The 15,595-nt window shown below is 45.0% G+C and overlaps 1 protein-coding gene across 1 annotated transcript in view; it reads left to right on the forward strand.

The window, feature by feature from the left end:
- The first annotated feature begins 756 nt into the window (after positions 1–756).
- Positions 757–15,595, forward strand: part of LOC114012898 (uncharacterized) — a 204,032-nt gene continuing 189,193 nt past the window's right edge. The window contains exon 1 of the mRNA XM_055804700.1: positions 757–893. The gene's annotated coding sequence lies outside the window, so the exon portion shown is untranslated. The remainder of the gene's footprint in view (positions 894–15,595) is intronic.

The raw sequence follows: 15,595 nt of genomic DNA on the forward strand, positions 1-15,595 counted from the left end.
ATGCTTGTGGAGGAGCGATCCCCCGTGCATCTGCGTGCAATAAACATACCTACTTTATAACTTTCGAGTTATAGAGTCTAATTCCGCACGTCACTGTGCAGAGCAAGAGCAAAGGAACTAAGGGTTATCCATTAGCAAATCTGAGTCCCTGCAGCTTTTTTTTTAAACATTTTAGCATTTTTAAAAAAAATCCAGGATTTGCAATGATGGCTTGTTTAGTTTGGGGTTATCTTGTTGTGGTTTTTGTTTTTATTTTTTTTTTAACTTACGGCTCACAGCAGTGGCTTCAGTTGCCTCTGGCGGGTTCTCCCCACCTGCGCCCCGCGCAGCCCTGGGGCACGGGGAAGGTGGGTGCCCGCCTCCGCTCGCGCCAGTGCCGGGCCTGCCAGGGTGACCGCCAGGGTTACGTCCCAGGGTGACCGCCAGCTGTGACTCGCAGAGCCCACCCGGTCAAGCAGGAGGGTTTCGGCTCGTTTCCGCCAGGGCCCGGTGCTCCCGCAGCACCGACAGCAGCCGTGCGACGCTGCAGCGGTGCCCGGGAAGCCGCGGCCGTGCGCGCTCTGGCCGTGCAGCGCCACGTGCCGGCCCGGGCCGGGAAACGGGCCCGCCGCGTGCCCCGTGCCCACCACGCCCCGCCGCCCGGCCCCGGCGCAGGCGGGTGAGGGGCTGCGGCAGCGCCGGGCGGGCGGGACCCCCGGGACCCCCGCCAGAGGCTCCCCCCCGCCGGCACCGACAGCCGCCCCCGGGGGAAGCTCGCCCGGTGCCGCCCGGCGCTGCTGCCCCGCGGTGCTGCCCGGTGTTGCCGGGTGCTTCTGCCCCGCGGTGCCGCCCGGCGGTGCTGCCCGGGCCGCTGGTAGCGGAGGAGCCGAGCGGGCGGACGGACGGGGCAGCCGGTACGTGTCGCAGCGGCCTCGGTGCGCCTGGGCTGCGGGGGGCGGCGGGCGCCTGCCCTGGCCCGGGGGGCGCGGCGAGGCAGCCGCAGGCTTTGAGTGTAAAACTTTAAAAACCGAGTTGTTTTTTCTTTTCCTAGTGGGGTGCCCCTCCAGCCAGCCACGTGGTCCCAGTGGTCCCACCCAGTGGTGGGTGTCCCCGGGCACGCAGCCCCCCGGTGCTGAGGCGGGCGGCCCCCGGGCCCTGGAGCAGGATCAGCGCCGTGCGGTGCCAGTTCCCCGCCCCCCCCCCCCCCCCCCCCCCCCCGTTGCGGTCCAGGTGGTGGGTTTGTGCCCACGGGAGAACAAAGCAAATGTGAGGCGTGTGGCGTGTGCTCGTTTGTAAAGCACTGTATGCAAAACCCTGGAGTTCATCTGCTATAAAAATATGACAAGGCTTCGCCTGGGAAGAGCTCTGGGTGGAAGCCGGGGGTGGAAGCCAGGGGTGACGGCCGGCGTGACGGGGGGCGCGCTGCTGCGGGCGCGGGGCGGCAGTGCGGGTGCCCCTGTGTGCGGGTGGCCGGGCAGCCCTCCAGCCACCATGGGGGCCCGGACATCGCGCGCGGTGGCAAAGTCCTGCGTGGGGTTGTTGGCGTTTTTCCTTTCTTTCGGAGGTGGAACTGTCTGGGCAGAGCTCTAAAAGGCAGCTGGCCTGTCGGAGGGACAGGCTGTGCAATCACGAGGCCCGCTTTACCGTTTTCCTGGTGCTGAGTCCCGCCGCTCCACAGGGCGTTTGCTTTTGCTGTCAGATCTATGTGCCTGACTTACACTTTTGTGGGGTGAAACTGCTCTGCTCCAAGGACACCTGTTAAACAGACACAGCTCACAGAGAAAATGTGTTTCAAAGAGGTCAGTGAGTGATGGTTCCTGGTACTTCCATAGCCTCTCTGCTCTCTCCTGGCCTTCAGGTATCTGTGCAAGTATTTCTGGGATGCTCTTTAAAACGTTTTTTTTTTTCTTTTTTTCTCACCAGGAAAGTAGCAATGTGGCAAGAGAGCAATGTGTGCGTGGATATTGATAGCTCTAGGTCACTGTAGTTCTCTGGCATTCAAAAGATATCCCTGCTGTAGAAGGCCTAAATTAGAAGCAAAATGTAGATTGCCAGGGCTGATGATTAAGCGGTGGCAAAAGTCTGGTTCATCTCTCCGTATCGTATTTGGTCTTGTATGTCCTGACAAGCTTAATTCGGCCAGTATTTATAATCTAAGCTACAGTGAAGTGAGAGGTGGAAAAGCTGCGGGTTAGATCTAAAAGATGTGTCTTTTGTGCATCTCACAGTAGCCGCTGTTGCTTTTCACAGCAATACCCAGCGGAGTTCCATAGTTCCATAGGAAGCATCTCGGGATTTTTTGTCAGCTCCAGCGGTTTTCGATTTGGCTTGAATGATTTAATTTCAACAGTAGTTTCTGCCGTATTAGTGAAACTGACAGGGCTAGGTGTGTAACTCAGCAGATGCGTGGCATGAGAGGGAATGTCACCATGTTTTGTCAGATTTCTGGGTGACACTTTGAAGCCACAACAGATTCTGACTTCTTGTAATAGCAGTATGTGGCACTTCCACTTTTCTCATCCCCGCTCAAGGTTATAAGATTAAGTTTGAAAAGTGGGTCTTTGTTATCCATTAAGGAAAGAAATAGAGCCAAAATCTGCTTATGCTCATCCGGAGAGTTTGGCCTAAGAGATGTGTGCTCAGTGAAGGTTACATCTGTGGTTTTCGAGTTGGTACCTGGTCAGTGCTTTGCCAACCATCTCTGCAAAATTCCTATGACTGCCAAGCTTTAGCACTGGCAGACTATTGAATAGTCTTTTTCATAGGCATGAATTTCATACTAGATACACACCTTTTCCAAACTACTATGTCACGCAGTTGTATATCTGCAAAAGCAAGAGCCAAAACAGTGCTCTGTATTTTTTGCTCCTACTTAAACTGCATGCCCTGCTTCTGCAGGACTTGACTGTAGGGCTTCCCTTGAGGTTTACTTTGGCTGCATTTGAAACTAGGAGCAGCTTGGGATTTCTTGTAACATGCATTTTGGAGGAAGAAGGAAGGTGAATTTCTCAAAACTTTAAATTCTGTAAGAGGTAGTCAATGACTTGGAAGTATAATTTATACTTCCACCTACAAAATTAGAGGACAAAGGGAAACTGCTGTGTGATTTGAATAAAGACCTTGGCAAGCAGCAGAATTTTTCCTGATACTGTCCTGGCCTGTTGATGAGCCTCAAAAAAACAATCAAGAAGTAGGAAAAAGTCATAAATATTGGAGCTCTCATTCCCAGTGCTTGAAAAAGCCCCAGGCAGAAGTAATTGGAAAATACTTAAGATCTTATTGTTATAAGATGGCCACATTTTCTTTTAAAATTATAGTGCAATAATCTTTACTGGTGTGGAGAAGCTTGGTGAACGTAAAAAAATACTAATAAAGAATAGTTAGGAATGGTTCTGTTTTCAGTGGAAATAATCACGTTATTCTTGCATGTAATGTTGTGTCTAATATTATAGCAAGCTGCTGCAGTATTCCTGCCTCTTGGAGAAACAGCATGGAACAGTCTCCATCAAGGGTGCAGAGCTTCCATGTTAATAGTCAAGGTGCTGTTATCAGCGAGGAGTCTGAAAGAATTGTAACAAGTCCTAGTATTTGGTGCAGGGAAAAAAAGGGTGTGTAACAGTGTGGCTGGGTATGGGAGGAAGGGTTTTATGTAGAGGAGTGAAGGCAGAGGGTTGATTAGTATTGATAACATGCAGCTGTGGCCTTGCCTCGAAGGCAGTGGGTTGATGACATGGATGATGGGCAGCTGTAGCTCATTCCTGCTAAGTAGTTAAATAGCCCTGAGGAGTGAGGTGGTTGGGTGGGGTTTGGTTGAAGGAGAAGCAGAATGGGTGGGAGAATTTGACTGATGGTAAGGTTTTGTTGTGGTTGGCTAGTTTTGATAGTGCTGTGATAACCGGTGCCCTGTGTGAGGCTGACTGAGTTGGGTTCTGAGTACAACAACTGGTGTCCAATGTAGCTGAGACAAGCAGGGGAATCTGTACTCTGTAACACTGTGAGAGGTGAGCTGTTGCAATTAATTGATATGGGTGTGTTGTGATGTTTGTTGTCCATCTTAACTTAATTACAACTGTTTTATATGCTATATTGAGCTGATGTGGGCAAACTGAAAATCTGTAAGGCTGAATTTGCTTGCAGAGCAAAAGAAAGTAGGTACTGTTCTGACTTCTGCTGTGACTGAAGAATGATGGTATGTTGCAGGTGGTAAATGCTATTTAACTTCTCTCTCTTCTTTTGTATTGGGGTCTTCTAAATTGGTCCCCAGGATGAGTTACTTTAGATGTGTTATTCTGAACAGGCTTGCAGTTCCCAGCAGTGTTGTTATGTAGGGGAGGAGCACTTGGTTTGATGTGCTCCTGTGGGCCCTCCTGCCTTGTTTCAGCGTGCTATCTGTAGTTACTTTGGTAGTGGGGTGCTTTCCTAACAGCATTTAGGATAGGCTCCCTGTGCCTGCAGGGCCCTCAGCACCTGCCAGAGCCAAATGCTGCACAGGGATGCTGCAGGGCTGAGCTGTAATTCCCTGTGGTGCTCTCAGGGGCATCTGAAGCAGTGTTGCCCATCTGTTTTCCTGAGGTCCTTTTCAGCTTTATGTTTCTGTGTTTCCATGATGCTACTTGTTTTACTGCGTTTCCTCACAAGGGTCTTAAATAATTCCTTACACTTACATTTCTATGACATTTTTGCTAACCAGGTGGGAGTTCATGGAAGGAGACTGAGAAAAATTTTATGTACTTTCTGGCAGGTAAATTCACCTCAAACCCCCAAGAGATTCAGAGGAAGGAAGGGGGCTAATTATTTTATTGGGAATATGTAGGCTGAGAGCACAGAAACTTTGATTTGCATGCTGTTTCATGTGAAAGGGAGGATAAAATCTGCATCTTCCTGCATCAGAGACAATGATATAACTGTAAAACTTCAGAGACTTTGTGGTGTTTCTCACAGGTATCTTGTGTTCCGATGCTTCAAGTACTGTAAGAATTTGCGAATTGGTTCATCATCTAATTGGATAAATGATTAGAATATTTACACTTAGTTTCTAAACACCTGTATTTTATGGCTTGGCAAATAACATATGTTTCTGAATATTTCTGTGAGTAGCATGTTAATGTCACAGCATATATTGCTTCATTTTTTAAAGTTCTGTCTTTAATCTGTTCATTGCATTTTGTTAGTACCTCTAGGTCATTAGTGAAGTGACACCCAGGGGGGAAGAGAGAAATCAAATGACAATGCAGGTGATGTCTGACATTAGCCAAATGTCAGGTTTTCTGATGGAAGCATCAAAATTAATCTGAAAATGTTATACCAGTTTTAGTAATTTTCCTAAGAGATTGAAAATACAAGAGGCAGGCTGATGACATTTTGATTATAGTCTCAAATTGCAAAGACCTTACAGAACATACCTTCTCCTCTCACATAATTAAAACCTGCTGTCACCTTGATCTTTATTATATTTTTTTATGTCCTGGAAGGTCTCTTGAGTTTTGCGTGCTATCGATCCTTGTTGTTTGAGTAAATTTGACATGTCAATATTGCTCAGATGAGCAAATGGCTCTTTTACTTTGTATTTAAGGGTAAAGATGGAGGTGGGGGAATACATAGTAGAAGCAGCACTGTAAGATTATCAAGCAACTGGTACCCAAATCAGTGCAAGAAAGAGGATTGAAGCGCGTGTCTAGCTTTAAGCCCTTGGGTTAATCCCACTAAGTGTGATTTCTGGGGGTACCCTGAGGTTGTCCTTAGGATCAGTTATGCTGTTTGTAAATACAGCGAACCTACAGCAGCAGCCCCGGGTCACCTGCTGGTGCATGCCAGGCTCTGCAGGGCTATATGGGCTCAGCTGCTCGCTGTGTCACCAGGTGGGTCCAAGAGCCTGCCTCTGGCGGCTTGAGAGCCAGCTGGGCTGGGGAGGGAGGCAGGGTCATTGGTGCTTTCAAACTCACTTTGAGTGTTACGGATATAGTCATGGGCTACTGTGACTCCTTGAGGGCGTCAGCAGACTGCTGAATCCAGACCCAAGATCCATCTGAGCCAGAGAAGTTATTCTTGTTCTCCATACCGGAAATAAGGATCACCACCCCCCCCTGCAACTCTTCCCCCCCCCCCCCCCCCCCCCCCCAACTACCCTATATAGTTACTGTTTAAGCTACTCTAAATGCATCCCCAGCATCTAGTTAAGTCTTATCAGGTTGCCCAGAGCAGCTGTGGGTGCCCTATCCCTGGCAGGGCTCAGGGCCAGGCTGGATGGGGCTGGGAGCCACCTCGTCTGGTGGGGGGTGTCCCTGCCCATGGCACGGGGTTGGAACTAGAGGATCTTCAAGGTCTCTTCTGACCCAAACTGTTCTATGATTCTATGAAATATATAAGCCAGTTGATCTTTGGATTGGCAGTGTCTCAGAACGAAAAAGTGAAATTAATCATTGCCTTGGTGATCCTTGTGTGCTGCTGACTCATCCAGTTTATGGTTGAGTAGCCAGGGAGGGCAGAAGGAAAGCTGGCAGGTGCAGGCGGTTGGGCACTCACAGCAGCTTGTTGCTTGAGCCCTGCTTCAGGCAGACTGGCTGGTCCTCCTGCTGCAGACCTCCCTGTTCGGGTGCTTTCTCTGCAGTGATGTTCAGTCTACTGCTGCCTCATGAGGACAGCTGTGCTGAGCAGCAGCAACATGTTAAGTTTTGTGAACTGAGGTGCAGCACTTTCAAGAAAAGCTTGCCCTTCAACAGATGCCTCATCTTAGAGGAGCTGCTGCTGCTTTATCTGCACGCTAACCCAGAAAATGAATGGTGCAGTAGCCAGAGAGAGGAAGATCTTTCCCAATTTAAACCATTTTAAAGCATATTTAGTTCTGCCATCTGTCGTAAACAGTAAAGCATCCTGCCTGAGTGTATTGTAAAGTGGCATTTTTATGGTGACAGAGTATAACCGGCTCTAATGTAGTTGAAGGGTACTGTATGCAGCTCTAGTGGTAATTCTAAGCGTGATGCAGTGGAAGGGCTTGGGAGCCCCTGGTTCAGCTGCTGAACAGGTGAGGTGCTTTGCAGAACAACTCTCTGCAGATCTTTGAGAGCGGTTCAAAGTATTCATTTCCAAAGCAGGCTTTCTGGCCCCTGCTAGGGAATGTTTGCCAAACCTTTGGCTCTAGCAAGGTCTAAAGTTAGTCTAGTGGTCCTAAAAATGAGCAGCTTCAGAGGGAAGGTGTTCCCTGTGTCACAGAATACCTGAGTGTATCTGCTTTTCCTGTACACACTGCTCTTTGCAATCTCTGAGTTTTTAGCTTTTTTCTGTCACTAACATACGCACGTGAGGACTAAAAGGATTAACTTTTAAAGTTTTGATTTAAATCTCAGAATCTGGAAGCTGCTGCTTACGTTCTTGAGGATGTTTATACCATTTGTGTGGAAACAGAAGATTCTGTTGTGTCTAGCTCCTGACACTGAAAATGCTGTTTAGGTAGATGCTGTACAGCTGCAGGTGCCAGTAGATTGTTTTAGTTCAACTGCCTTCAAGTAAGATCTTTTGTTGTTTCAGATGTGCTTTCCTACTTTATTTGCTGCACAAATACTTCCTCTGGAGTTTTTGACACCGAATAAAGGTGATGGAAGCCTGGCAAGGTTCAGTCCTGCCACTGCATTGCGTTTGTGAAGTCTGACATCACCAGCTCTGGCAAGGGGCGTTCTTGAAAAAGGTTTTATTACTGGATCCTCAGCTGAAACCCCAATTAGCGCAACTGGTGCAGAGCTGAAGTATTGCAAAACACAGTGAGCCTGTGGATGAGAACTTATATAGGAATATTGTGAAAGTTTAGGCTTTTGTTTGAAATCAGCAGTTAATACTGCGTGCCCCCCGCCCCTTCTTCCCTTCCTTTGTAGCTACAATCATCTTAGTGCAAACGGATTCCTTTGCAGGCAGTAATGATCCTGTTTCCTGCGGTTTTCTCTGCAGTCGCACAGCTGAAGCTGTGTGGGGTTTTACCACAGGGATCATTCTTGGGAAAGAAGAGGTGCCTCTTCCCTCCCACCTCATTGGAACTGCCATGTGTGGGTGCCGAGTAGCTCATCCGATGTTCCTGGAAAGCACTGGGTGTATTGAGAGCGCCAAGATCTGCTGCACTGTCTTACACATGGGTGTTCCATATGAAGAGTGGGTATGGGCAGCGTTATTTGTAGCCGTGGTGTGCTGGGGTTCAGAGCACTTCAACCTGTTGTGGGGAACAGAAGTGAATTGTGGCTGGTAGGGTTTGGTCATTGCCAGCACTGAAGTGACCACTCTGTGTTACAGATGCAGTGCATGTCTACTTCAGGACCAGGAAAGCACCTCTGTGCCCAGGAAACCTGTCAAATCTCCGAGTCATTAGGATTCCTACCCAAGTTCTGGGCAAGCGTGCCCAGGAAAGGTGAATGGAAATTGAGATAGCTGCAGTGGAGGACTGTTAGGGTGATTGTGGAACGTAGAGCCTTTTGTCTGTGAAAGAACTAGACTTTCCATGGAGAATGTCCTCATCCTGGTTTTTGTGGGGGAACACATCCTAATTAGGGGCACGGGATTTCTGGCACCACTGATAAGTGGTTTTCTGCATAGCTCCAGTTAGAAGGATGAGTAGCCTCATAAAAATCAAGTAAGATCAAGGCTAGTTGAAGTGACTGTAATGGGAGGGCGGCTTAACGCTGCCCAGCCCAAGAACTGGAGTACATGCTGAGTCTGGTGAAAGGAACAGGTTATGGCATCTGGAAGTCCTTACTACTTGTTGTCTCTTGAAGTGAACAAAAGCTCTTATGTCAATTGACAAAACAAAGAATTCTGTGGCAGATTTTTTCTGGCTTTAAATGAATGGCAGGGCATGTAAAACAAATGTGTGTAACATAAGATTATTTTAAAAATAGCAGATGTTTTGACTGTTGACTGCAAACATGATTTTCAGTAGTAAATTCCACTGCAAGGGGGAGCAAGGGAGACTGTCCCAAGAGGTTTTTCTGGACTGTCTTATCCTAAAGATTTGCACAGGGTTTCCTGTCAGTGGCTTTTATTTGCTCGTGTTTCTCCTGATGGATGCTTTTTGAAAAGTGGTCTTTAATTCATATGTACTAAAATTTGCATTCCCTTAATGCAAAACAGATGCACTGATATCACCAGTGACAATGAGTTAAGCTCAGTTCAGAGTTTTCTCAAGGATATTAAAATGTTATGGAAGACTAATGCCCAGACAAGAAAAATCCCACAACAGTCCTAAAGCAATCGTGGAAAAAATGATGTGGATATTTGGACTTTACATTTTAATGAGACTCTTTGGAAACCTTAAATCCATTTTAGTTTCCTCTTCTAGGCTTACAGAAGGGAGAAGACAATGGCTGTAAAGAGAAAATTTGGCATTAATGTCGGTGAAGAAAAGGGTTATGCTAGAGTATTAAATTCCTTTGCAGATACCCTCTGCATATAGTGAATAAGTAGAAATAGGTTTAAGAAACACTGTAAAATTAAACTTTATAAGATTACTTTTTTATGGAATATGCAGTAGCTGCCACATAGAATAAATGTATGTTTTTCATTATATTTTTATTATGCATTTAAAGCACATTAAGGAGCAAACAACCATCAAAGAAAAAGAAACTTATTAGATTTAGCAAGTAATCATATCAGTTTTATGTATGGTTATATTTCTTGAAAACAGGGAAAGATGCATGTCAGATGTCCTTTCAGGCTATTTAGTAAGACATTTTTCTTTGGCAGAACAATATTAATGGCTCTTTTGCTATGTTCATGCTGTATTGCATGAGCATTTTGTCTTTTTTATTATAGTTTCTTATAAGTGTGCCATTACAGCTTGAGCAATCCAGTAGAGCATGTGGAAAAAATATATTACTTTGATTTTTGTCTCTAAATGGGCATTAGTTTGTATGTGAGCTTCTAAATTGTTTAAACATTTAGGCAAACATTTGCGGTTTTGTGGATGGTCTTGAAGAGTCATTTCACATTGTCCTCCAGAAATGAAATTTGTGCAGTTATGATAGTTTAACATAGGTTTGGAATATTTAGTGATCCAAGGTTGGTTTTGTCTTTTGGTTTATCTTTTGTGGATAAGGTTATTTGTCATCTGTTCTTCATCAATGTTAAATACGCCTCAGGTTTTGGTCTCTGCCAGGCAAACCTCCACTGACTGCTTTCCCCGCCATCCCCCAGCCCTGACTGGGGCTGCCTCCTGCCCATGCTCAACGTTCTAGCTTCAGGACACCAGCTTGCCTCAGCTGGTTACTGGTGCTTTGGGAGCTCTATGTGTCCTGGCTATGTGATTTATGCTGTTGGAGGGCTGGTCCTTGGCTATCGCTTCTCAGTGTTGGGGGTGTGTCTGTATTTCAGTTCAGGAGGTGCTTTGAGGCATCTGTGCTGTATGCCATGTGTTGAGTACATCGGGCTGCCCACGCTTCAGGAAATGTATTGGCGATGGGTATTTTTTTAGTGCTTGCATATATCTGAGTTCCCCTGATCAGTGTATTTTTTGAAAGGATGACATTTGCAATTGCTGGTCCAAGATGTTTGGAAATGTCGCAAACAAATTGCCCTTCAGTGATCTTCATTTCAGTCCTGCAGCTTCTTAGCAGGGCTGCTGGGCGCATGGGTTTTCTTCTAGAGCCTGTGGTCCCCTCAAGCCTCCAGCCCCCTGGTTCAGACACGATGACTAGATGGGCAGGGGTGACGTTGGCCAGTTTTTGGATGGGTAAGTGGCCTCCCAAGAGGTACGCCTGAGTCTGGGCTTAATTACTGCTTGTCTGAGGCTTTGTGGGCTGGTTACAAGGCAGATGTTATGATGAATTTGTATCAGTGCTAGAAGGAATTTAACATTGTCTAGACTTGGATAAAATACTGGTTTTGTTGGCCTAAGTAATACCATTGTAGTAAAGTTAATGTGAGTATTGAATGGGCACTTTAATGGAAGTGCTGAAAGCCAAAAGGGCAATGCTTGTTTTCATGGTGAATCGCTACAGTAAATTTAGCAATGAGACTTGACATTCTCTGCCTAATAAGAGCAATTTTTATGCTCAAGTTGTGACTCTCTTTATACAAAGGAAAAATAATGTTAAGCAGTAGTGTATAGCTTTAGCAGCTTCACAGTTTCTACAAATGTCAAAGTACTTAGTCATTTAGTTGACAAATGTCACTTCAGAAAAAATAATTTCTTAGTGGCAACCTGATTTATATTTGTGTAACACAATCCTTTTTTTTGTAAAAAGTAGATTTCTTTTAAACAATTGTTAATCTAAGATTCATTTCACTGAGTTTTGGGATACCATATTTTTATGCCATCTATTACTAGAGCAACATCCTTGAATTTCTTTTTATACAGAAGGTCCTTCAGCAACTTTTTCATCATGTATTAAACATTAAAGGTATGTTAACTCTTGAATTATTATAGGAAAATTAGTTAAGGGTATGTATGCAGTAGTGATCTGGGGCATCCTAGACAAAGTGGAGCTCTGTTGCTCTGGGCAATGGGCATAGGTGAGAAGAGGCCACAGGCTTTGCACAGTAACAGTGACGAGGAGTTTCACTGATACGCAGAGGTGAAGGATGTGGCATGGTGAGTGACTGCTGTTAATCTGACTTAGAGCCCTGTGTTGGGTACCTCTGTGACAGCCAACTCAAGTTTTTATTAGTTTGGTGCGAAAAGTCCGTGCATCTGTGAATTAAACTAACTCAAAGCTAGATTACGCAGTTGGACAGCTTTTTGTGACCCACTGCGTACTTCATGCTGCATTTAATGTGGTATAAGCCAAAATTTGTTAACGTCAAAGCATCTTCAGCACTTAAGTTTGGGAACATATTCAAAACATGAAAGATAGCCTTAAAAGCTACAAAGAAAAACAGTAAAAAAAATTTGTAATTAATAGATCACTTCTTCCTCAAGCACCATTTAGGGTTTTTAGGTTTTGTATTTGCTTGTAATTTGCACCACACCCCCCGCCCCCCCCCCCCCATGCTGCTAGGAAAGCATTGTTCCTTTCTTGCTCCTTCTTTCTGCATGACTTCTGTGCTTTTTTTGAAACATTTAATCAAAATCTGTGTCTAGTTGCATTAAGCTGTTTCTGAAAGTGTTCAGAAAAATGACTACTGCTTTTGCAGCAGGATGTCTTTTTGTTGGGCTCAGTCAGCTGTGGGATTGTATGGTTTAAGTGTTTAAATAAAGATATCACATTTCTTCATGTCTTCAGAAACATATGCTGTAAGACCAAGAAATGCCAGAGAAGGATTTAGGAAAATTACAGAAACTGATATGCCATTGTTTATAGTACTGAGTTGTTACCTTGTTTTACAGTTACATTGTTCCAAAATTTAAAGGGTTTCCTTGTTTATTTGAATGAAATGACCAAGAAAGAATAGTAATCACGGGGAGGAAATTAATTTACAAGATTAGAGATAAGTGTGCTTTGCTTGAGTGATAGGATACACCAGAGTGAGCGCAGTAATGTACAGCTGGCTTGTAAAAACAACCATCCAAATGCTGCCTCTCCAGCAGAGTAAGTAATGTTCACTTGCTGCAGCTGCTTTCAAAGTTATTTGGCTGAAGATTCAGCTGAATTATCTGAGACAGGTTAGCCTTGCTTGAGGGAGTGTTATTTTGTAGAATTCTGGACTGATGAACAACTGGAAAAGTTTCTTCTAGATTCTGCGTGGTTCACATAGAACAGTAAAGACTTGTGGTTTATTTCCAAATGGGTATGATCCTCAGATAGATGCTGTTTATTTGAGCATAACTTCAGTTTAAGGAGCTTCCACTCTTTGGGGGGTCTTGGCCATCAAATAAAGGGAGAAAGGGTGATAAGCACTTATAGAGATAATACTAGTGCTTATTTTCTGTCCCAGATGGATGGGATAGTACAGGGATGCGCCTTTGTAGAAATGCTAGAGGATTTATTAATGGCTTTAAATTTTAATCTGTGCAGTCTGTTTCATGAAAAACTTCCCTCATACTGTGCAACAGATCCTGTTTTTGAGTCTCTAATCATGTGTGATTTTTTGCTGTATGTACAGTAGGGCTGGCCCTGGAGATGTGTGACGAATGTGACTTCTGGTCACATTTGTGCTGTGTGTTAGCTGGCTGCTTACAGCTGCTTCCCCAAAACTGACTGAAGTTGTCATCAGTGAGCTTGGAGTGGTACTTAGTCAATATCTAAATATTGTTTCCTTTATGCTTTTGTTTGGGGTGTCTATTATTATTTTCCCATCATAAGCACCTGTATTTTTATATATAATTTTCTGACAATTGTGCTTTTCATGTTAGGGTACACGTGTAATTCTGTCATTAGGACAGTCAATTGCACTGTTTAATGACGTTACCTCAATTTCCTTACAAAGCATAATTAATAAAGTGTGACAGACGTGCACACCGGCAGTTTTGAAGGACTGGTTCCTTACATGATAGCTTCATTCCATTAAGGAAAATGACAGAAAAGCATTTGAACTGTATTGCAAGGTGATTCTAAACTGGCTCTGATCAAAAATGTAAACTGAGTTTTGAAAGAGGGAAGTAAAAGAAAGTAAAAACTTGGCATTTAATTCAATAATTAATTTAAATTTAAACATTTAACCCTGAGAGAAGACTGACTAGATCAACTGTATAAACAAGCAGATGGCAATTGAAGGAGCTGCACTGCTGCCACCTGAGTTCCCCACGCCGGGTGCTGCTGCAGAGGGTAATTGGCTTTTTTGGTTGGTGACCCAGGGTAATGATAACTTTCATGAGCGAGGATGCCCCTTCAGAGCTGGAGGAGTGTGACATTCAGTTGATTGAAGATGTGGCTGCCAGAGATTGAAAGTTCAACCTAGTGTCTGATTTCGATCTCTGCCAATGTTGGTGTGTGCTGTTGCCTGAAACTTGGGCAAAACTTGAGGCTGTCTTCAGATGAGTGGGTAAGAGGTCTTTTCCGTAAGCTGATAATGGAGCATGATTAGTGTGTTTGAAGACCCCTGGTGGGTGTGAGCAAGGAGGAGAAACTCTGGTGTCCTGACTGAACAGGATTGTGAGTTAAGAGACCACCCAGAAGCCCAAGGAAGATGAGATGTCAGTGAAGGGGGGGAGTGATCAGTAGTGTCAAAAGCAATGGGAAGGCAGGAGGGAGAGGCTGGAGGAGTCGGGTGCAGAAATGTCAAGAAAAGGAATGTTTTCCTGTTATTCCCTTAAGGTTATTAGCTGTAATGTTTCCAAAAGGTTAAGTTGAATCTATAGGAACAAAGATTAAGGGTGTTTGTGGGAGGCCTGAAAAGTGAACTGCTCTGATGAAGAATTCCTGTATGATTTTTCTTGGTTCAGTGTGTTTATGCAGATGATGCATTGTGTAACACTTACTAATGCTGAAATACTTCAGAATTCTGTCATACCCAGTGAGATAACATCTTTTTTTTTGAGGGATGCTAAAATTTCATTGTTTTCCAAAATCCTCCACAGAACAGAATGAATTTGTGCTGAATTATAGCAGTTTATGGATGCACATAAAGTAGCCTGGTGTGACACCAGCAGGGCCACATCAGTCACGGCGAGGAGAGTGCCTCTGAGCAAGGCAAGCCACAGAAGTAGCTTGTGTTGTTTCTGATCTGTGTAATCTAGTTTGCTGTTTCTTCAGAGCTGATGCTAACGGAGGGAAGGCAGGCTGTTGTGGGGAATGTTTGGCCTCAGTCCCTTTGGGGGTAGTAACTCCTTCCCCACCACATGGGATGGGATACTTGCCCCTTGTTTGGAGAGGGTGGCATGGCCTTGCTCCTGTGTCCCCATCCAGCTCTGCAGGGTCCAGCGAATAAATCTACAAGCCTGTCTCTCAGCTGGTGAAGGGGCTTGGTCTGCTTTGGGCTGCGAGGGGGAAATAGCCCCTTGTATTCCTTCTGCCTGGGAAGCGGCTGTTGGCTCCCAGCTCTTGAGTGGTGGCTCCTGGTTAGAGCAGTGTGCTCTGCTGTTGAATCCAATGTGTAAATTCTCCTGGGGTGAAATTCTGCCATGCACCTTCCTAAAACCTTCAATATGAGCAGTGTGCTGTGCTGGTGCTCCAGTAAATTGTGGGGAAGGGGGGGTTTATTGAACTTGGTGGGCCATGGGCTATTTTTTTCTCAGCAACTGAGAACAGCTCTGGCCCACATGGATTGGAAAATCCTGGTCAAACTAATTATCATTTGAATGCTGATTTCTACCTCACTTTTCTAAAGCAGAGTCAAAGATTTCCTTTTATTCCTTTTGTCACATAAAATTGGTGTTATTTTAGTGCCTAACAGCCTCTAATCGTGGGACCTTGGTGTGCCTGGCTGCATGCAGACATAGTAGGAGTAGTCCTTTGCTCTGGAGCAAACCTACAATTTAATGGCAGAGATGGATGTGGGTTGGTGGGAGGAATATAGCATGTAAGCAAGATGAATAATGTGGAATCAAAATTAGCTCACTGTCTTCAAGTACTTTAAGAATTACAGAATTAAACATATGTGCTTTAAACTACACATGTGGGTAAGTGCTGTTCTAAACTGGGCTAAATAACGCACCTGCTTGCTGTCTTGCATTGACACCTCCAGGCATGGACGCACTAAGTGTGTTTTGAGGTTTTATATTTTTTTGACTTCAGTTTGACAGAATGTGTTTGAGAAAGTTAAC

The sequence above is a fragment of the Falco peregrinus genome, chromosome 5, assembly GCF_023634155.1.
Source record: "Falco peregrinus isolate bFalPer1 chromosome 5, bFalPer1.pri, whole genome shotgun sequence".
Classification (NCBI taxonomy): domain Eukaryota; kingdom Metazoa; phylum Chordata; class Aves; order Falconiformes; family Falconidae; genus Falco; species Falco peregrinus.